The sequence below is a fragment of the Megachile rotundata genome, chromosome 10 (assembly GCF_050947335.1).
Source record: "Megachile rotundata isolate GNS110a chromosome 10, iyMegRotu1, whole genome shotgun sequence".
NCBI lineage: Eukaryota > Metazoa > Arthropoda > Insecta > Hymenoptera > Megachilidae > Megachile > Megachile rotundata.
In genome coordinates, this window is record NC_134992.1 from 3,989,326 (window position 1) to 4,013,162 (window position 23,837).

The 23,837-nt window shown below is 30.8% G+C and overlaps 1 protein-coding gene and 1 long non-coding RNA gene across 3 annotated transcripts in view; one reads left to right on the forward strand and one right to left on the reverse strand.

Annotated features, from left to right (window-relative positions):
* The window catches only part of LOC143265328 (uncharacterized), an 85,885-nt gene extending 67,384 nt beyond the window's left edge, over nucleotides 1–18,501 (reverse strand). Inside the window, exons 1-2 of the long non-coding RNA XR_013039753.1 lie at nucleotides 18,283–18,501; nucleotides 17,995–18,034 (exon numbers count right to left, since the gene is read on the reverse strand). This is a non-coding gene — a long non-coding RNA (uncharacterized LOC143265328). The remainder of the gene's footprint in view (nucleotides 1–17,994; nucleotides 18,035–18,282) is intronic.
* LOC100877207 (neural cell adhesion molecule 1) overlaps nucleotides 1–23,837 on the forward strand; it is a 349,161-nt gene that overhangs the window by 41,633 nt on the left and 283,691 nt on the right. The window lies entirely within an intron of this gene.

The window sequence follows — 23,837 nt, forward strand, 5'->3', positions numbered from 1 at the left end:
AATTCGTTTTTAAGAAAAGAAAAAAATTCTCTAAAATATTTGTCAAAACAATCAAAATAATTACCAAAATATGTATATGGCAACATAAAATGACAGTTGCAATATTTTTATTAATTTCTTGAACAATGGATGTTACAAATGGTTAATTATTATGAATTGCATTATTAAATATTCTTAATTCTACATATTGTATTGTAGGAAAATAAGCCGTTAAGACTCGAACCAGCGACAGTTAGAAGCGTATAAAGAACTGAAACAAGAAATACAAACATCAGCTGTCGATAAGGTCGCCGATGAACAGTCGATCGCGAAATACATAAACAAGCGACAGATGAATGATCGAGAGAGAGAGTGAAAGAGAGTGCGAATGAAAATAAAAGTGACAAAGAGATATTGAGTGCGATAACCTGAGAATCTGTGTATGTGTGAATGTGGGTGAGCGATTAGTATATTTGCGAAGGATGCATGAAGTCGAGAACGGTTTTAGCGAGAATAGCGAGACAGCGAGATAGCGAGATAGCGAGGCTGTGAGATAGCGAGACTGTGAGATAGCGAGAAGTTAGTGTAAGAAATCAGCGAGATAGACTAATACATATTAAGTTAAAATTAAATCAAAAACCTATTTGATTCATTTTCAATCCCACAGTATTGTATTGTACTAATATTATTAATTGTATAATTGCATTGTATTATATAATTATGATTTAGATAATAATATGTTCTGCTAAAATGCATTAACAATCAGTCAGTATTCTTTATGATATTGCTTATACATTTCTATTAAAAATGTCAATAAATAATATTAAATATTAGTAAAAACAAAATGTCAATAACTGATATTTCTATAAACAGAAAATTGTTCTCTTAACCTTAACACTTATTTATGTCCACTCTCTAACCATGTAATACTTTGTAGATATCTAATAAAATTCCCAGAAATTGAGTCGTTATGTCAGATTAGAACCGAACAAAAGAAAATCGTTACACAGCAAAGTAGAAAAATAAATAAAATCGTAGCTACAGGGAAAATACATATCAAACAGAACAACAAAGACGGATAGTATATTTCTTACAAAGAATTTCAGTATTTCAGTCTTAGGTCCAATCTGCGGGAACGTCAATAAAATGTTAGATCTTTTACCTGGAAACATTCAGGAAGGTTGTGATATCCTTTGTTGAAGATGAGAAGACGTAAAGTCACGGATGGGATCGTTTTAAGGAGCCGCTCTAGAACGGTTCTGTTTAGATTTTTATAGACTCTTACTGGATAATCTCAAACGGAATACCTCCTTCTTTGATGAATGCCTATATAAACCGGTAAATGCCCATAGCTCTTTCTAAATTGGATTTCGATTCTTAAACTCCGACCTGTCATGGATTATCCCGACTGCGTCTTTGGAATCGAGAGTCAATGTAAAACTCCGATTTATCGGTCTTCGTAAATGAAAAATGGATCTGGTTAAATTATTCAAGAGAGAATTGGATAGAAATTCGTACGTAAATAGTTTCCCACTTTCTGAACATTTATCATTCTTGAAAAGAAAGTTTCAGTCTGAAGATTATATGTATTTAAACGAAATATTCTTTTTGATATATTTCCGATTGAAAAGATTTTCTAATAAAAATAATTATGAATGATACCTATATAAATATACTTAAATATTTCTAACAAAATTTATGGGTTTAGTTATCTTTCTTTGTTAGACATTTATTTAGTTTATTGCTATATTTGTACAAGTTTTTAGAATGAAATAATCGTTGTATGCTATGAAAAGTTTACTGCATTTATATTAATTTATAATTTTCTTTTCATCTTTGATAGAGATATTTGTTTTGCTTATGATTTAATTCAGTTATACTGGTAATTAGACAGTGGATTTATGTAATCTTGTAACAAAATGTGTAAGATACAAGATTTGTTAAAAATACAAGGTGTCCCAAATAACGAGTATACAGGAATATGTAAACAATTTGTGAAGAAGACTAATTTACTCATAAACTTTTTGTCTTTTGTTACATTGACTTATTAAACCTGTAAATATGTCAGTAAAAACTTGATCAAAAGTGTATGCGTGTAATAACTTTTGAACGTGAGTCAATAAACTTTGAATATATTCTTTATGGGCACGCTGTATATTCAAAATATATTTAAATCTTACCAAAATATAAGAAATATATATATATATAATCCGCATTTACGAAATTTACGTGCACTGGAAAATGCGCCTCTTTGAATTTGGAACCAAATTACCCAAGCCATAATACGGCAATGCATTAATATGCGTGAACGTTTGCAAGATGTAATTAACAACCGTGGTGGTAATACTCGATATTAAATTTACAAGTCCTCGAATTTTTATTGAATAAACAAAATTACACTCACCCGTGCAGACATTGCGGCAGGCGCACATACTTGCGCGCTCCCACGTTCATATACCTGCATATACACGGCACACATACGCACGAACTCACACACACAAGAGGAAGCGTAAATCCGACATTCTCAGACCAAAGCATTCTTTAAAAATTTAGCAATGATACCGGTAAATGTAGAGACACAAACTTTTTTAGCCAACAAATGTATTAGTCGCGGATCGGAGTAGTAATGACGTTTCCTTAACTCTTTTCGTTCAAATTTCAAAGTTTGATCCATCGGTTCATAGGGAACAAAGAATTGGAGCCATTTGAAACTTTGCATACATTTTGTGGGCAATATGAGCTTAAAAAAAACCTAGACATAATCATTACAATACTTATTTACAAAGATACCGTAACTTTTGTAATTTGTGGAAAAACGCCGTTTTTTGACGTTTTTGTACATCAACATTAAGCATAAAAAAAACATTTAATCAAAAACTGATATACCCATTTTAAAGGGTACATTCTCCGCTTTCTGGAACCGTATATACAATTTCTGTTCGATGGTGGGTTCAGGAGATAATGACTATCAAAGGAAAAAGCGTCATTTTGGCTTTGGTAGCTCATAACTTTGCGACCGATCATCGAAACGAACTTCATTGACGTGCAAATTATAGGGGAAGGAACAAGGAATAGTAATCTAGAAGTGGCATTAATCAAAAAAATTTTTCCATGTCTTTACAAACCTTAAAAAAAAGAAAAAATATTCTAAAATTTTTTCATCGCGATTTTTTGCATATTTCGTTAATGATAATGGGCTCAAAAAGTTTTTGAGATAAAGGGTCGAAAACTAGAGACCTGAAGCTTCAAAATGACTATTCTGGATGTCTTCTATGATGAATTTCAACGGAGCCAGAGCAATTTGAAAATGACCTAAAAATTTAAGGAATTTTTCTGTTCCCTTAATTTTTTTGACTAGTGTATAAATCTTTTACACATTTATATTTTAGCGTGTCTTCATAACAAAAAATATTAGGAAACAACCCTCTAACTGTCCCAACATTTTCTTCAAGATGCCGCAACAGTTACGTGACGAGTGTGTAGAACACTAAACTCGTTTAGAGGGGTACGAAACGTTTCTTTCTGGAATTATCAACCATTTTTCTCAAGATGTCATCCTCGAAATGATAACGATATGATGTATTTTTGTTGTAGATTACAATATTGTACATCTTAACATGTTCCTAATACATTCGATATTGCACCCCAAAAATATACTTATTAAAAACGGTAATAAAATAGAGGAATGGATAAAAGCGAGTAACTGCTTATGTTGGATAATAATTTTAGAAAACAAACTAGGCGGTATAGTAACTTTTAAATCTTATAACTCGTAAAGTACTTAACGAAAAAAATGTTGTTATAGTGTTTTGAAAGCTACAAGAATATACAATGGAAAAAGAGGAATTCTATTAAAAAAGTTAAAGGTGACCTTCATGTGACCTTAACAGCACCGTTTCAGGTCGTATTAACGCTACTATCTGCTGTGTCGCTTAAAACCTTTTTTGCTTTTATCTCAAACATTTTTCTCTAAAATGCCGCGTTTTTGAAAAAGTCGGATAATCCGGATAGTCTGAGGGACTCAATATTTACAATATACAGGGAATCTCACAATTATGTAACTCCCAGAAATAGGTTGTTAGCTGAGGTGATTTTGAACAACTTTTTCTTTTGCAAAAATGGGGTTTGTGGCTTCGTTTTTAAATTATTAACGAAAAATATCGACCAATCAGAAGGTGTAAAAAACAACTGTATTACATACATAGTTACTGCATGGGACAAAATGACACTGCGGTCTTTGTGTGTCATGACGTATCAGCTCAGTACGTTCCATTTTAGTTAGCTTTAAAAACAACAAACATTCATCCCATAAAATTTTTTAAATTCAATCTCACGTTAATTTTTAATACATTAAATGACTTACTTCATGTGAGTATTATATGATGCTACGTGTCTTACGAACTCTCCACTCAAATATTTCGGTCATTTCCAAAAATACGAGAAAGTGTTACGCGCAACAGTTGTAGGGTTTAAGAAACTGTATAATATAGTTTAAATGGTATTCTTGCTAGTGAAGGCGCATGGAAGATATGGTCTCCTATGATTCCTTAAATGAAATGTCACAATACGTTCACAATAATAATCTTGGCAAAATATCTCAGGTTATTCAAGTCCGTTGGGAATCGTTAGTGTAAATAATTATCTTCACAAGAAGTTACGTAGTGCATGCTTACGTAGTCGAACCCAATCTCAGTCCTGTGATCTGTTGACGAAATGCAACGGAGGTTCGTTTGCAAATACCAAGGTTCTGGTACATAAAATTATTTACCAAGATATTTTGACAAGCTGTAGCCATAGTTGGCGCAGTAAATGACACGGATCGCGCCGAAGGATCGCGTGGTAGCAGTGTAATCCTTTGCTCGTGTCCCTCGGGGGGAAGTGACTGTCATGTTAGTTAAAGCTACAACCGTTCGTCGAGTATCCGCTATCCGATCTTACCAGAGACTCGTGGGACACAGTTACACCGTGACCGGCGGCTTGACGAATCGTACGTGCCTAGCCAACCACCGGCACGACCCAATTTTCCAATGTCATAATCCGACATTAGATAATCTATCCTGGCAACCCGATGATCGAGTGAGATAGTTTTTCTGGGTCCACCGCGTGCTAGGTCGGCAGCGTTTCAAAAGGTTTTGCCGTTGCGTAATGCGCGAACATTGCTGGAAGCGACGTGATTTACCTTTCGTTATGATTTATCTTTGCATCCCCTTAATGAGACGAGAATGAAGAAACGTGTGGGCGTCGGGGAATTTGGATTGTCGTTTCGCGCGATTACTTGGAAATACCTACGGAATTGGATGACTGGAAGAAAATTGACAAACGACGATTAACCATTCGGATGAAGATCCTATCACGTTGAAGGATTTAGGTCCGCTATTTTGACTTGGTGATTGACGGTATGATAGAGTTCTTGATTTATGTTGTTGTATGACAATATTTATGGAAGTCAAGTGTCTTTCATGATCTGTTTTAAAGCCTTGATTCATTTCTCAACCTTAGTATTTCTACAATTCTTAAATTTTTAAATTACCACATTTCTTAACTGTTTAATTTCTAAGTTTGTTTATTTCCTTTTGCGTTAAAATGTTAATATGTTCATTTTTTAGCATGATAATTTATTAATTTCTATATATGTGATTTCTTAATATGTTTAATTCCTTCATTTCTTCATTTTTTAATTCAAAATTTCCTAACTTCATAATTTCTTAAATTCTTAAGTTCTTAAATACTTAAATTCTTAAATTCTTAAATTCTTAAATTCTTAAATTCTTAAATTCTTAAATTCTTAAATTCTTAATTTCTTAATTTCTTAATTTCTTAATTTCTTAATTTTGAAAATTTGTAACTTTGTAACTTTGTAACTTTGTAAATTTGTAAATTTATAAATTTGTGCAACTGTTTTGTGGATTATTTAAAAATATAACAGAAATAATTGTATAGGCAGTCAATCCGAAAATGTTAAGAAAAACCTTTTAAATGGAATTGCATTTTTTTACATCAGACGATTTTCTCGTACATTTTGCGAAAAAAAGTTTTGAGGTTTAACGTTGAAAAATGTTAACAGTTCGTCGAACATTTTAAATTAAAAAGTGAGACATTTCGTTTAAAAGTTTGATGTACGTTTACATTTGCTTCTTTTTAAGGGAACTATAAAGTTTGATGTATATTTGTATTTTCTTTTTTATTAAAGAAAAAGTACATATTTTTTGCAAGGGCCGGTTCCTGTATATTCGCGTACAATGTCGAACAAATATTAAGCTCCAGTATTAAAAAAGTAATAACAATTCATGAAATTAAACTCAAAAGCGATTTATCAGGTAAAAATTCAATGTACATTTCAGTTTTTTTTAACAAAGGTGCATATTTTTTTGCAAATACCGATTCTGCTGTATTCAGTTATAACATTGAAAGAATGCATAATATATTTTTAATTTTGGTACAATACTTAAATTATAAGCAGGAAATATCTCATGATCTATTAATATTAACAGTATTTTTAAGTATTTTCTTATATCTTAATATTTTATTTACGAATGCATAAAAAAATTAGTAAGTAATATAGGATCTTTATGATTTCGTGCAACCAATATTATAAATGATGGATCATTAATTTCCCCATATCAATGTCTAAATCTTTTCAGTCGAAAATCATTTCTTCATGTCATTAATTTAAACTTGTCTCTAAACTGTATTTAGCAAGTATGTATCATTATTAATTCTGTTGTTGCAATGCTAATTTGTCAGCATTCATATTAATTAAAAAATTTCAAATCATATATACAGATAATCTAAGCAATATACTGAAAGTATGTATTATTTGAAAATTACTGTTAAATTTGATTTTTAAAAAGGTTTACAAAATTATTCAAAATCGTTTGTCTTTTTTTAATGTTTTCTGCAACCGATATTATGAATTTGTAGGGCTTTGTACTTTATTATTAAACGAAATTCTCTCAGTTATCAAATGTAACAATTATAATTATTTTATAAGTATTTTTATTTTATTAAATTATTTATTTTCAACAAATATTGTTGCCATAAGTATAAATTGGTGTATTTTATTCGACTCCACTGAGATGCTGCATATAAATATTGGTTAAAAAATTTTGTATAAAATTCACGGTGAGAATAAATGGTGGTCCTAATTTATTCATGGTTACTTTAAATATTCAATGCGTTTTTAGAAATGACGCACATATTGCATTAATTCGCAAAAAAGTAATGAATTATTAATTTCGCCTGATCCTTTATTTTCGTATACGTAAAAGCTGAGAATAATGTAATATATGGGCGTAAGGATTTATTTTCAGGCTCATTTCATAATATTACTTTACACGGATTTTGAATTTATTTTTACATGCAAAATATTAGTTGCCACGAATATTATTTTTATAAATTTTACATTATTATAAATTAGCAATATTAATTACTGATTATAACTAACAATATTAACATTATTAGAACATATTATACAGGGTGTTACCTGTAACGCTACTCACGATTTTTCTCCCACTTGCAGCCACCTTACGAAAAAAGTTTAGAATAAAATTTGCAGAGTATGAAGTGCACAATAGATATTAGTAAAGCAAATTTTGAAAACAGTTTGTTCTCTTGGCAAAGTCAAGGTCACCTTGGGTTTTTTAAATAGGAACATACATTTTTTTTTTATTCATAGCTTTAGAGGACATCGAGACGAATTCAAAACATATATTACATTATATTTTTATTAACATATTACTCGATTTACAGAAGTGGAAAAATGTAAAGTACTTAGCTTTTGACTTTGTTAGGGTAACCATTATTTGGTTCCAAAGAGATTACTGAAAGTAAACACGCGACTAGAATATAAGAAAAATACACTTTATTTAATTACATGTTCAAAATGTAACATATGCCGCCTTCCATCACATAATATTCCAGTCTTTTACTTTACATTTCCACTTCTGTAAATCGAGTAATATGTTAATAAAAATATAATATAATATATGTTTTGAATTCGTCTCAATATCCTCTAAAGCTATGAATAAAAAAAAATGTATGTTCCTATTTAAAAAACCCAAGGTGACCTTGACTTTGCCAAGAGAACAAACTGTTTTCAAAATTTGCTTTACTAATATCTATTGTGCACTTCATACCCTGCAAATTTTATTCGAAACTTTTTTTCGTAAGGTGGCTGCTAGTGGAAGAAAAATCGTGAGTAGCGTTACAGGTAACACCCTGTATATAATTAGTAATATGTAGTATAAAATATTGTTAATATAAATATTTGCAATATTAATGATTGTAGTTTAATTTTTTTCATTGAGAGAGGATCGAAATGAAAGTTTTTTCTTTAGAATAGGGACAAAACTGTTTGGGCAGTCAAGCTGGGAGATCAACGATCATAATTGTATTCTCCAAATTAAAATCTTTAATTAAAATCTTTGACCAAAGCCCAAAACGGTTTAAAATCTTTAAACCGCTTGCGATATTATTTTTCAGATGTGTCGACCATTCTTCACCGCTACAATATTAAAACAAATGCAGGAAGTTAAAATATTATATCAACTTTATATTCAGTGATCCTTGATTATGCAATGGATAATTGCACTTAAACTTCAAATTGAAGCGTATTAGAATTCGACCAACATTTATCAGATTTAAACTCTAAGTATGTCACAAGTCAGATTCGTCAAAATATGGCAAGGTTAAATTATCGTAATCTCAATAGCATCTATAAATTAACCCAGTGACTTATAACATCACATTATACATTTCAAATGAGACATGCACAAAGTGACATACAATGTTTGTATACAGATCGAGGTTTGAGTTCATACCAATTGAATTCAACGCCGTTCTTTATTTCAATATTAGAATAATAACATGTCGAGAAATTTGTAAGTTAAGGGGTTAAAAAAAAGAACTAACCGCAGGAAGTGTATAATGTCTTGAACGCATAATACTTTAGCGCCATTAGTGACCCTGGCTGAAGATACGTTAAGCGGCGAAACTGTACATAACACTTGTAACACCGCTAGAAAATCGCATTGGCCTCTATTAGAAGTTCATATGCACACGATCAACTCGCACAGGTAGAGACGCCCCATTGACCCACAAGAGACGATATTGATCTAAACATGGTCGACTTACACCAACGTGCTCCTATTATTAACTGCTTCCAACAAAGCCGGTCTCCCAGGCTAATTACAAAAACGGGGAAAAGGAGAAAAAATACTGGAGATCTTATCGGGCCGCTCGACACGAGAATGAACAAAGCTCGGGGTGTTGTTCGCCGAATGCCACCGAAGTAAGTAATTACACCGCCATGTCAGCTCGAAAACGAAGCCAATGCTTGACGATCAGGGCAACAATGTTTCCCTTTGTGCCATTTATTATGCCGGTTCATAACTATCTCGTGGCAGTGTGTACACACGTTTAAACGGACGAAGATGAATTGCTAGATAACTCACGAATGGGGGAAAAAATTTACTGAATTATCCGGTAAGAGAGTGTCGGCTGCCTTTTATCGTAGCTCACGCGTAGGCGCATTGTACTTACGATGATCAGAATATTTTCTATCGTGATAAGCGATGCGTAGGAGAAAGTTAAACAGATTGCAATATCATCGGTTGGAGAGTAAAAAAGATAAATCCGTAATCTGATCGACCTTAAGCTGAGACCTCATCTGTGTTATCGTTGGCAATCGCAAGAAAGTCGTAGTTTGCAATTTGTTCGAGCTGCGATTATCTCGGTGTAATTTGTTCGATTTCTCTCGCGTGTTAAAGAATCTTAATGGCGATAGATTATTGATGCTTCCTTCGATTCTGGACCGAAGCTGACTTATTAAATTGAACGATTACGTGTACAGTCAGGGATAAAATGGAAAAGATACATGTTTCTGAGTCAAAGGATTTAAATTCAGTCATGTTTCTTAATTAATATGGTATTTTGTACTTGTCATTGCGCTCACGTTCGTATTAATAAATTGTTATAGTAATTACTGAAAGAATAAAGTGCAAAAAGAATAAAATAGAATGTTTAGGATATCCTTTAAATGGATGGAATGATGAAAGTAAAACTGTATAAAATTGTGTGGATGAAAGTAAATGGATTTCTTCATTTTTTCATACTTTATGTCGATCTAGTATTTTGTGTTCAATTTTTTAACTTTAATAATTGTTTCTAATAGTTCAGGAATAATATCGACTGGATTAGTGTTATTTTACTGCATGTAATATATTGTAATTGGTACTATTCTGAATACAACCTGTAATTTTATATGAGAATCCAATCTATGGTCTGTAATAGTTAATTTAAAATTTTCAGTTTATGAAATCATTAAAAGTTATCAAACTTAATAAATTATTTATTAACTATTTGTAATGTTTCACAAACTGATTCTTATAAATTCTTATATGAACTGTAATTTTGTATAATATTATTAATATTTTAAATATATCTGAAATATCAGTTACGTAAAATTAAATTATATTACATATTTCAATAACATATTTCATTATCTTCTTCCTTCGTCACTATTACCCAAAATAAATTTATCTTAATTGTTTAACTTTACATAAACTGATTTCAAGCAAAAAATATTTGTAAAAAATTATTTGAGTATTTATTCACAAAAATATTAGAAATTCTACAATCAAAATGATGTTAGTTACAATATGCAATGATTACTGTTTAAGAATTTACATAATTATTGTGCTGTACTGTACAATTTAACATTGATTGGTTTATTTTTAACAGTACGCATGTTCAATTTTAGTATACCTGTTATCAAATCATTAAGCATGTAAAGTAATTTTCGATTAAATTGCATGCATTTACGTTACAGTAATGTTTCGACCTGTTTTTATAGTGAAACCTGAACAGTACCTAAAAAAACATGTTGGAACTCCGTAATGAAAACGTGTGTAATTCAATCGCAAATTAGTGCACGTACAACGACAGGATAATAAGTACATTAAAATATCGTACTTTTATTATTAAGTAATTAACGAAATACTAATAGGAAAATTGGAGAAATTATTTCACTGCAAAGCCTGTGATCAACTTTCCTTTTCTAATAAATTTCCTTGAAAACTGTGTATACATATTCTATTACAGTTTAATTACTGAATTTTTAATTACAGTTGAATATAAATTAATAGCTTAATGGATTAAGAAGCAATAATTTAGTTAACCAACAAATATTGATCAAACATGGATGTTGTATATAGGTCAAATAAGTACTAACAAATTTGTATAAATATTTTATTAACACCGAGTATATTATTTTATGAAACATGTCACTCAATAATGATAACAACGGAAATGATAAAGAAATAACAAAAATTTTAAAGTCAAAAAAATATTGGAGAAAGGAACAAAAATAAAATGCATGATTTAAATATTCTTTTAATAGTTCGTGTGCGTTCCTTTCGTTTTAATAATATTATCTAATTTATTTATTTTGCAAATAAAATTAGGATGTATCAATATTTTTTTTTGTTCATTGTATGACTGATTTTAAGATTTAAAAAGTCTAATATAATTTCACAGGATGGCATTCATATCATATCAATTTAAAGTTTGAAATTAGATACAATTGACCACGTAAATGTATTATTAATTATTCGTATATTATACATTATAGATTAATCATTCATAGATATGAAATAATCGGTTTTATGTTCCAATGCCCGATGAATTCACCAATTTGCAGCTTAGTATTGTCCATTAACGAATATCCACTTTCCAATCGCTTCTAACTTAAAATGGATTCTTCCATTCATTATATCCACCATCAATAATCTGCAGTTCCAAGAGAGTTTCGTACAATCCATTGACATTTTAGAGCATGAAGGATTGAAAATGTAATATCTGTTAATGAGAACAGCTACACCATCGATTGAATCTGATATACCGTCAGTGATATTCTGACTGTTTTATATTATCAAATCTAATCTCTAATTTTGTATTTTTCGGAAATAGTCTTTTGCGATAATACAACATTGGCTATATAAGATTTTGCTATAGTATAATATTAGCTACAACGTAGTAATGGAAAGGTAATGGGAAAAGAAATGTTTGAATTCACAACATAAAATGATATGTTATTACAAGATTATATGAGTACATACATGAGAGAGTAATGATACTGAATACCACTCAACTTTAATTTATTTTTACATTACAAATCGTATAAACTGAAGACTTGCGGGCCCCGGGGTGCACGATGCGCGTTGCACACTGATGTAGATTTCATATTTTTATATTCAGAAATTTGGTGATTTAGAATAATAAATATAATAAATAAAAGCGATAATAAAATTCATCTTGATCATATAAATTATAAATCATTGTATAAATAGGTATAAATGCACAAAGTACTGCAATTTTAATTCACTTTACTGCGAACGTAAAAGGTCTAACAGTAACTTCACGAGAATAAATAAAATAGACGAAGTAATTACTTCTTGAGTGCTAATAAAATTAATGCTTGTTTCAGTTCTATATACCAGAATGACAAGTTACTCTATCATTACATTGCGAACGCCATCCATCACCTATCACGTTCCTGTGGAGCCAAGTCAGCACTAAAATACAGTCAACTCATTAAAAATAACACTTCTGTGACCACATGTCCCTTCTGATCAATTATCCTACATACTTTTCCCCGTCGATTAAAAACATTCGCGAAACATGGAAAATTGCCTTCGCAGAAATTTCACCGCTTCAAAAATCGTCGAAAAAAGAAGCAAATCCATAAAAATACACATTTCAGTAATTATTACCTGTTTGTAAACACTCGGCGATATGTGACATGACTGAGGAAACAGAAATATTTTCACAGGTGAACATGCAAAGTCGTTTTATATCAAATAGTGAATGTTTATTCAGTCAGAAAAGATCGATCGTTCGGATACCAAGTTCCACCACCGAGTGAAATACACTTGGTCGAGCAATGTTTGCGCCATAAACTGCTCAATGTCTACCGCGTATACTTCCGTTGTTATTCTTCTTGATCGCGAGCATTCCTGGTCAACGGGTTATACGTAAAAAGGAATGTATTCGTCTGCTCGTAAAATGTTTCAGGAGCTTATTTTAGCATTCACTTCATGCGTTGGAATATTGCATCCCGTTGACACGGTTGAAGTTATCGAACATACAGTTGATTCATTTTTATTATCGATATACACCGCAAAGAAAAATAATAGTAGATTAAGTTGTTCTAACATGAAATACGTGTTCGACGAGAAATACTGCGATATTAACACATTGTTGGCCAGTCCAAAGTTAACTCGTGCCTTCATGCCCAAACGTTGCTGACCGAACACGAGTAATCTCGTGCTTCCAGTTATAGTAGCTAAAACAATTTTTAAAGAATCTGACATTACTATTTAGTGATGAACGAAATTTCGTTCATCTGTTTCAAATAATTAGCGTGTGTGGAGACTGTGCCGAAGCACGTATTTGCAAGAGAAATCTGAGATAAGCTAAACTTTGTTTTGGGATACTGCTAAAATTTGTTTTGAAATATCAACTGATAAATGATATTTTTACCATTTTTCTAAGGATTTTGACCCACTTTAAGAAAGTTTGATTCTCTGATAAAATCGTATCTGACACGGTTTGGCCTGTTCATTTGTATTCATAAATGAATGGTCGAGACGGGGTTTTATTTGGATGGGATTCCTATATGCATTTCTATTTCAAAAAATAGATAAAATTATATAGGAATATAATACAATATTCTCAGAATAATTATAACCCTATATTACTTGGATTTTACTTATCTGGGACTTTAGTTTTGAGACTTACTATTTTAATTTGCAATACTAATCGTAAGTTAGTTTCAAGTTTTACCAGAACAATAGGGAAAATTACCTGCAACTAACTTCAGGATTACAATTACATAAGTCGTAATATGAATATAATTTATTCTAGTTTAATAAATGAATATTTAAACGCATACAAAATAATAAACGCAGGAATAGTACTGTGTCCAAATATTAATGCAAGTAATTGCACTTGTTCATCAAGCGATCAACCGCAAAATATGTACCTGAGGAGCTAATAACATTTTAATAAATTTCAGTTGAATCCGACGAAAACGTGTCCCCCGTCGCAAAAGTTGCCGAGGTCACGCAGTTATTGATAGACATCCTGCATTTTTCAACCGACTGTGGCGAATTGCACTTTATATTGTACAATATTCACGAGCGAACTGCCTGCGGAATGACCACGCTTCGCTTCGTTCGTCGCCTATCACCGAGCATTTGGTGCTCGTCGGCCTCTTCAAACAGATTATTTTACGGTTAACTGACAGTACTGACACCGTGACTGGTAGTACTTTATAAAAATGCGCCTATAAAACCTTTCATTCAACGATTTTCAACGAAAATTTTTAGTTCGCCATCCGTTCAAAAAGGTACGATTCATTGCGTACAACAGTGATGGGCAGAACAAGTGTCCATGGATAAACTCGCGGGCCCCGGGGTGCACGTTGCACGTTGCATATTGATGTAGATTTCATATTTTTATATTCATTTGGTGATTTAGAAATGTGGGGATATAAATATATTAAATATGTGAAATGAAAATGACAAAACTACACCGAGGTATAATCAACCTCTTAACGGTTAAGTACAAGCACCGAATATGTACTCCGAGTATTATTTTTGGGGATTTTTGGGGCTTTTGGAAAACTGATAAGCTCTGGCAATTATTATGTATCTTATGTTGTTTTGGTCAGGAGAGGCAAGGACAGAAGATATTTAGTTTCTAAGTCGTGCAACATGCGACTTCGTTTTGCGAGGATTTTGAAGCCGAGCGCAAACTTCATTCATATCATGCACCCATGCCGCTCATACAATTACATAGTACATACACACACATACACCACATATATTTTGTGAATTTAAAAATATAAAAACTCGTAAAATCTAAAATATTTGCGTCTATGAAATGTATAACAATTGTGAAATTGATGAAATTTGAAATATTTATAAGATTTATAAAAGTCTTAAATTCTGGAAAAATAAAGAATTTGGGTATTCGAAAGTTTCAATGACTTTCGAATTTGTGTCAATTAATAAGTTTAATCGTTCTGAAGTGTTATTTTAACACTTATACTAAATGTTTTCATCTAATTTCATTTACAACTACATTTGAGTACATATATTACTATTATTCTTTTCTCATTTCTCGTAATTCACATATCGATCAAAAGTATGCAAACTTTGGACAAAAAACATACGAAATCTCAGCTGTTAATTAGCGCAATGTTATATTTCTGGATTATGCATTACGTGCATGCGTTTTACAATTATACATACCCTTTTATTGTTGAATATGTAATAACGACGTTGCATTCATTGACACCGAACCGACTCCGAAAAAGAACCGTATAAGTTCAATATCATAAATGTAATTTATTACCGAAAGATTTCGCTGTGAGTAAAAACGACAACAAAATGCGTTTACGTTTTAATAACCGTAAAAATCCGCGCTGATATGTACATATTTGTAATAATCCCGAGACAATGATGTGCTCGTTCGTTAATTATTCTATTGCTTTCTCTCATTTCAATTCGAGACAAAAGGTAAATTTTATTAACGATGTACTTGATATTTCCCGTTTATTCGTTTGACGACGAATATTTACACTGTGATATTTGTTGTCGACGAGCACGCATCAATCGTTTGATAGGAAAATACAAGTTATTAGGTCGTTGCAACGAGTGTCTTTAATTAAACACAAAGGCATTTATTGCTTTACAACTGAATATATTTGACTGAATTTACGATTTTCATATGTTTGCTTATGAATCCATTTTATTTCTCTTTCATTATTTACGGTCTACGTAATTACCTATAATGTAATTACTGAAACGCGGATATTTGTTATTTATGACATGTGAAGGTACATATCGTACAAGCAAGCTGTACAGGGTATCTCTAAAGTCCCACCCTTATATTTCGGAAACTGCTTTAAACGTAAAAAGGAACGATAGTGGCAAGAATGGGATTGTCGTTTGAAGGTCACTTGAACGTCGTCTTTATTTTTTTTAAATAGAACCCCTCATTTTTATTGTATATTTTTGCAGACGTCGAGATCTTTTCAAAATACTACCTATGTTTGCTACTTGTGCAAGTCATTCCCAAGATACGAAGCTTCAAAGTTTACATATCGTCGAGATTACTGATGGTGTACCATGGGAAGTTTGCACGATCAGATTTACGCTACTTGTGCATCAACCTTGAAGTTTTGTATCTTAAGAATGACTTGCAAAAAGAACAAATAATGGTGTTTTGGAAACGTCTGGACAAGGGTCACAAGAACGTGCAATAAAAAATAGGGTCTTCTGTTTAACAGAAGATGTTCAGGTGACCTTCAAACGACCATCTAAGGTTAAATGGTCGCCACGATCTTATATTGCCCTTGATATCCTACAACTTTTATTTGAAACTTTTTTCCATATTAATGTCGTTTCTGAAATGTACAGTTGAAATCCGACTTTAAAGATAGCTTGTATGTTGTTAGTAAATTTTAATTATTGAAGGTAATATATTGTAAACTCACTTTCGCTCATTAGGAAACTCTTTACCCTCCCCACCCTCAATTAGTCGCCTTTCGGCACTTCTGACAATTTTTCTGAGGGTACTGGACTAAGAAAGTTTGATTATCTGACAAAATTTGATTCTCCGTGTCTGTCATGGTTTGACTTATACGCGAGTGAGTGGAAAAAGGAATTTGTAGTATTTTAATAAGAAGAGTACTAAATTCCTGATTGTGTATAACACAGGACAGTTTATAGAATTTTTTTTATAAATAGCTACAGTATGGGGTGAAAAAATAATTGATATTTCCTTATTTTCAGAATGCAACAAATATGCTTCAAAATCTGCTCGCTAATCTGTTTACTCAATTCATATGTATTTCAGCAAAAACGCACGACGCACACTTTCTTAGAACAGCGTAACAGAATCAAGACACACTCGAGTAGACATGCGACAGACTTCACGTATCACTCAACACGCACACGCACATTTAATGTCACGTGTTGAAAATCTCAATTAGAAATATCCTTTTTTGTGAATATGGTTTATTCTGGATTGTCTAAATTTAAAATTCCGAAATTCCGGAGTTTAGGAATTAAAAATTTACAAATTAGAAAATTTGTAAGTTTTAGACTTTTTAGTTTAGGAATATAGAAATCTTCGAATTCAGAAAACTTTCGTTTTCAAATCTAAATTTGTACAAATTAAAAATGTTTAATTTTCTATCCGTGAAATCTTAAACTTTCAAATTAAAGAGTCGTAAAAATTTAATTTTACGAATTTCAAAATTTTTTAATTTTTTAATTTTTAAATTTACAAATTCACAGATTCTTAAATTTACAAACTTTCAGTGTTAGATATTTTGAAATTAATAAATATTTTAATTTATACATTTGGAAATATAGAAAATTTGAGAATTTGAACATTTAAATATTTAGAGATTTGAAGATGTAGAAAATTTGGAAATTTATAACTTGCGGGATTTGAAAATTTGGAGAATGTTAGAATTCTGAAATTTATGAATTTGGGGATTAAAAAATGTTTAAATATGAGAATTAAAAAATGATAAAATGTAGGATGTTGAAAATGTAAAAAAATTAGAAATTTAAAAATTTAGAAATTTATTCATGTGAATATTTAAAAAATTTCAAAAGGATTGAAATATAGAAATGACGAAACTTGAAAATTTAAAAATTTAAAAACTTAAAAATTATAAAATTTTTAAATTAAATTGTAACATTTAAGAATCGTTAAATGTTAAGACGAGATAACATTTAAACTTTAAGACTCGAAAACTTGAAAATTTAGAAACATGAAAGTTCAAAAACTGAACAATTTAGAAATTTAAAAATTCGTAAACATTCTAGAAAGTTCTAAACGAGAAAATTTAACGGTTAAAAGATTCGTAAAACTTAAAAGTATAGAAATTGAAAAGTATAAATGTTGAAAAATTAAAAAATTATTAAATTGACTTACCAATCGGAGTCCAAAGGTCCTACGTTGCACCCAAGTATACCTGTCGAGAAACGGTAGAGAAAAATTAAAGACCAGCGACAGCAACGGAAACGAGAAGAGCAACCGTCGTACGGTAATCTCAAGTCTCGTTTATCCTGCCGCGATATCGCTCGTTTATACTATTCCGAAGTCCAGATGTAATCGCAAAGAGCTCGTTAACGCGTTCCTTTAAACTGGTCGAGGGATGACTTTGGCATCGATAAAAAGCTAATAATGCCGAGTTTTAATAAGCTTCAACGTATAATTTACCCTTCCGTCGTTTCTTCCGCTGTTTGCTTATTTCTGACGGTTGCGTGTTTTTGTCGTTTACGTTCGTCTTCCTTCTTCAACGGAAAATAATTAACGCCAACTACCGATGTTTTCGAAGAAATTGAAGGTAAACGATCCCATTATTGGTCACTGACGGAAATCGAATTTTAGAACATAACGAATCACACTTTAATGGAACTATGTATCAATTGAACTTTTATGTCGGTTAACATGTGACTAAAGCTGCACTGAAAACGAATATATTAGAGAGGAGGAACATCGTTTTCGCGCAACGGCATCTATGGTTAAAAAGAAACGGCAAATATGAAGGTACTGAAGTTGTTTTTGGAATCGTCTTATATAATAAATTATCCTTTAAATATATTGCAATTGGGAAATTAAAAAATTTGTAATATTCACAGTTAGAAGTTTGCAAATTTTTAAATATGGAAATATTAAATTTAAGAGATTAACAAACTAAGAAATTAAAAAATTAAGTAATTAAGAAATTGAGAAATTAAAAAATTAAGAAATTAATTTACAAAGTCGGTAACGTCGATTTTTGGAAAGAAGAAAATTTGGAAATACAAAAATATAAAAATATGAAATGTAGAAAGTTGAGAATTTAAACATTTGGAAGTTAGAAAATTAGAAAGTATGGAAATGTAAAAATTAAAAAATTAAAAAAATACGAAACTAAAGAATTAGAAAATGCGAAATTGCAAAATTAAAGAATAAACACAGTTAGTAAGCTTATAAAGTTGGAAACTTGGTAATTAAGTAATATAGAAATATAAAAATTAAGAAAGTAAAAAATTTAGAAACTAAAAATTGGCAGTTTTTAAATTCAGAAGTTTAAAAGTACAATAATATCAAATTATCGAATTTTGCAATTTATCTATTGTATCAATTCAGGAAACTGAGTATTTGGTCATTCAAAAATATAGAAGTTTCTTATAACAAAATTTTCAAACATATCAATGTATTGTTTATTTATTTATACAAAAAATATATTGAACGTACAATAAAATTTTGTAATATTATTATATCAATTATAGGAGCATCACATTTATATTAGGAGAATCTATTTTTCTTAGAATATAGAATCTATTTTTCTTAAAATTTTTCTTAGAATCGGAACACGAATTGATTGTACCTTTGAACATATGTGCATAAAGAAGTCAAAAAAGCGTACTATGGTAACTCGCAATGTTATCGTTCATGGAAACGATATGCGGTTGCATAAATCGTAATATTACGACTGAAAATTGCATCGTATTCCCATAGGTGGAGGTATGTCAGAGACAGATAATACATGAATATTTGACATCGATATAAAATCAATATCAACAATATTCACGTTTCTCGTGTTCCTCAGGAGAACAAGAATTTCTACCATCTAAATCTAAAATAAAAATAATACTTTTAGCCAAAAATAAATATATCTATGTTTCTTAAACTTTTTGTAAATGTTCTAATCAAATAAACTAAAAAACAACAAATATGAAATAAATATATAAAATATGTAAAAATTATCCTTACAAGGCATTTATAAACTGTTACAATTAGTAGGTTAAAAATTATCCATATATGTAGATATTGCACATATTGATTAGCAAAATACATAAAAACATAATTAATGTTACTTCGGTGATACAATTAAATAATATAGTCATTAGGGAAATTAAAAGTTTGAACAAATAAAAAATATTATTCCAATAATGAAGAAAAAAGTATTCGTATTTTAATTAACTTTCTATCAAATTATTTCTATTTTCGTTTCACAGATGAAACTGTGTTAAAATAATTATATAGAATCATATAAGTTTTCTTGTTTGACTTTTCATCGAAATATGAGATATCTGTTATCCAATTTCTACCAAACCCTAAAGCAATTTCTAAAAAATACCAACTACTTTATCTTCATTTTATTATTTCAAATTTTTTATTAGTTTAATTATGACGAAAATCATAATACTCTTAAATACATTAACTTTAGTACAAATTGAAAATGTTTTAGTATTTTTTCTTTCCTATATATTTATTGATTTTTTTGTGAATTAGTTTTAACGGAATTTCTGTGTTTTTTAAGGATATAAAAACACATAATTTTTCAAGTAACAGTATAACAACACTTGCAGTATAAAAGAATGTAAATAAAAAAAAAACCTGTAAACAACGTTGTGTACTACACAAATGCTGCAAGCGCAAAGGTCGATAATCTAGAAAAAAAACGAAGCGAAAAAGTAACAGTAAAAAAATTCACTTTTTGTTTACACATTCGTAAGCCACCATGACATTTGACTAAATTTTCGTTTTACAGCCATCACTATTGAATGTGCAGTGGATTACAAAAGTTTTCATCCTCTCTTAATTTCAATCCTGCTATTTTTTAATAGATTAATAGTAACTTGCTCTAATATAGAATGGTAATTTATAATTTTGACGATAATAAAACTTGAAAGTTGAATTCAATAAATTTCAAATCTCCAAATTGCCAAAATGACTAAATTTCAAATCTTAAAATTCCCAAGCTCTTAGATTTAGAAATTTCGAATTTTCAAAAGTCAGAATTTGCGTGTTTTAATTGTATAATTTTTGTATTTCTAAATTTCTAATTTTTTTAACTTTCAAATCACAAAGTTTCCAAACTGTAAAATTTTTGAATTTCTAATTTCTAAACTTTTTAATTCTTGTACTTCTATGTTCTCAGCTTTATCAATTTTTCAATTTTTTAATTTTTCAATTTTTAAATAATTCTAAATATCTAAATTGCTAAAGTTTTAAACTCGCCAATTACCTAACATCTACACCCTCAAATTCTAACAACCGACATTTTCAAATTCGCAAACCTCTTAATTTTCAATTTCTTAAATTTCCAAATTTTTCATGTTTTAAAATTGAAAATTGCTGAATTTAAAATCTAATTGCGCAATACCCAACGATTGATGGTGCTTCGCTCCCCATATATGTATCAGCATTTTACTCGGTCAGCAACGAATAATTGAAAGTACTGATATGAAATCGGGTATAGTAGATCTATATAAAAAAATTATAAAATCACGTTTCAGATAAAATTACAACAAACATTTCCTCCAACTTTTATTTTAATTAAACCAGTAGTATCAAATTGTTCAACTTTGCAATTACGCGGGATTAAAAGATTCTCTTTCAAACGATTTAAAAATAACCATTTACACGGATTTTCATTGTAATTAAACCAATAACGCTGAAATGATGTTTCAGTAAAAATATTTCAGATGAGTAAAATTGTTGAATGTTCTAATTGCGGGAAATTAAAACCTTCCATTTAATACAAGTTTATAATAAGCACTGCCTCTGACTTTTATTATAATTAAACAAATAATACTGGAATAATATCTCGCTTAATTTTGACAGACCGCAATAAAAATATTTCAGATGGTTAAAATTGTTTAACTAATTAATTTCAGTTGCGCATAAGTAAATAACTATTTCCCGTAATTTATAGTATGGTAATTAAACCACTAATAACCAAAATTTATAGTATTTAAATAAAATAAACCAATACGTTTTAAAATAATAACAGTTTACGGTTGTTTTTGAGTAGACAGCGATAAAAACATTTCAAGTGAGCAAAATTGTGCAACTTTCTAATTGCGCAAGAATCAAAGCGTGAATTTTCCAAATTACCAAAATCGCAACGGTCAGTTTTTAGCTACTTAAATTTACGGGTCGCCAGGGACCCGTGTAATTTTTAACTGTATCGCAGTTACATCGGCTTGTAGACTTTAACCGGGTGCAATGTGCACCGTCTAGCGAATTAAAAACGAAATCGGTTATGAGAGAGCATAACTCGAACGCAACTAATTACCGCTCCTGTAATTTTCCAGCCTGTTCGTAGCGGCCAATCGTCACCGGTGCAAAACTTCAATCTCGTTACTGGAACTTTCAGACCCTACGGGTCAGCTAGAAATATAAAACTCGTTATTCGCCAGGGAACGATACATCTCTGGTTTCATTACGGTTCGCTTTCAGTGTTCGCTCGGCATACCCCGGCAAAAAGTAACGGAAAGAAGTCATCGGGATCGGGAAACAGACTTGAACGCGGCGAAGTCGTGAACTACAGAGGGAGAAAAAAAGGAGAAAAAAAATGAACGAAGAAAAACGAGAAATGAGTTGCGAGACATCTATCTCGCTGCTGTCCTTTTGTGCCAGCGATAAGTATCGAGTTGTCAGTCGCGGTTTCGCAGCGGGCGGTTTTCCCTCGAGCATTCTCCGGCGAAGAAAAGCACCTCGAGAGATCCTAATCGAGATCCAGGGGCCCTCCTACGAACGATTAATATTCGCTTTCGGAGCAAGCCCAATTAATTAGTCCGCGCGGCTCGGCAGCGTTAATCACGCGATGCGGCACGATCGGCAATCTTGGACACGTAGCCGTGTTGCGTTTTATACGCTCGTATCGAACGGGCATCAATGACTGCACGCTTCATCCTAGCACTCAATATATTTTCAGGATGATTGTGCTTTTTTATACGCTATGAGCAACGCCGTAATTAGACATGGCGTTTAGTGCACATTGAAATATGGATTGGTGTCCTCGCGTGAGAAACGTTGGACTAGAGTCGGTGTGGGAGTCGTTTTTTAAAATTACGAATTTTGTAATTGTAATGTATTTAAATATCTAAATTGTCAAGTTTTCCAATTTTTCAATTTTTCAATTTTTTAATTCTCCAATTCTTCGATTCTTCGATTCTTCGATTCTTCAATTTTTCAATTTTTCAGTTTTCCAATTTTTCAATTTTTCATTTCTTCGAGTTTGTAATTATGTAATTTAACAATTTCATAATTCTACAATTTAACAATTCACAATTATATGATTTTCCATGTTTCCGCTTTTCCATGTTTCTAGTTTTCCGGATTTTCAATTGTTCAATTTTCCAATTTTCGTGTTTTTAAATTCTTCAATTCCTAAATCACTAGGTTTCCAAATTTCTGAAAACTTAAGTTTTTCACTTCCTTGATTCAGAAATTTTCAAATTCGTAAATTTCGAAATTTTCATATATTCACATTCTTAGTTTTTAAATTCTAATTTTCGAAATTTTCAGTTGTCTAGTTTTTCAAGAGTTTTTTATTTCAATGTACCCATTCTCCCTTACTTCTACATTTTCAAATTTCAAATTTATCATTTTTTTAATTTTCCCATTTTTCATTTTTCCAAATTCCACCTTCCTAAATTCTTAAATACCAAAATGCTATAAACTGTTATATCTCAAATTCCTAAATTCTTAAATTTCCAAATCTCTAAATTTCTAAATTCTCAGACTTCTAAACTCCCAAATTTAGAAACCTCGAAACTCATGCTATGATTTAAATGATTAAATTTCCAATTTCGTAAACCTTGAGCTCCCAAAAGTTGAAAATAAAAATTGTAAAAGTAGCTAATAGTGGAAAATCTGTGTGCTGATTCCTTTTGTTGGGTTATTGCGGTAATTAATAAAGTATTTGGTACATATTACAAGCGCGTGATTCGCACACGTTGCGTATCCGTTGCATGGGCGATTACAACTGCCTG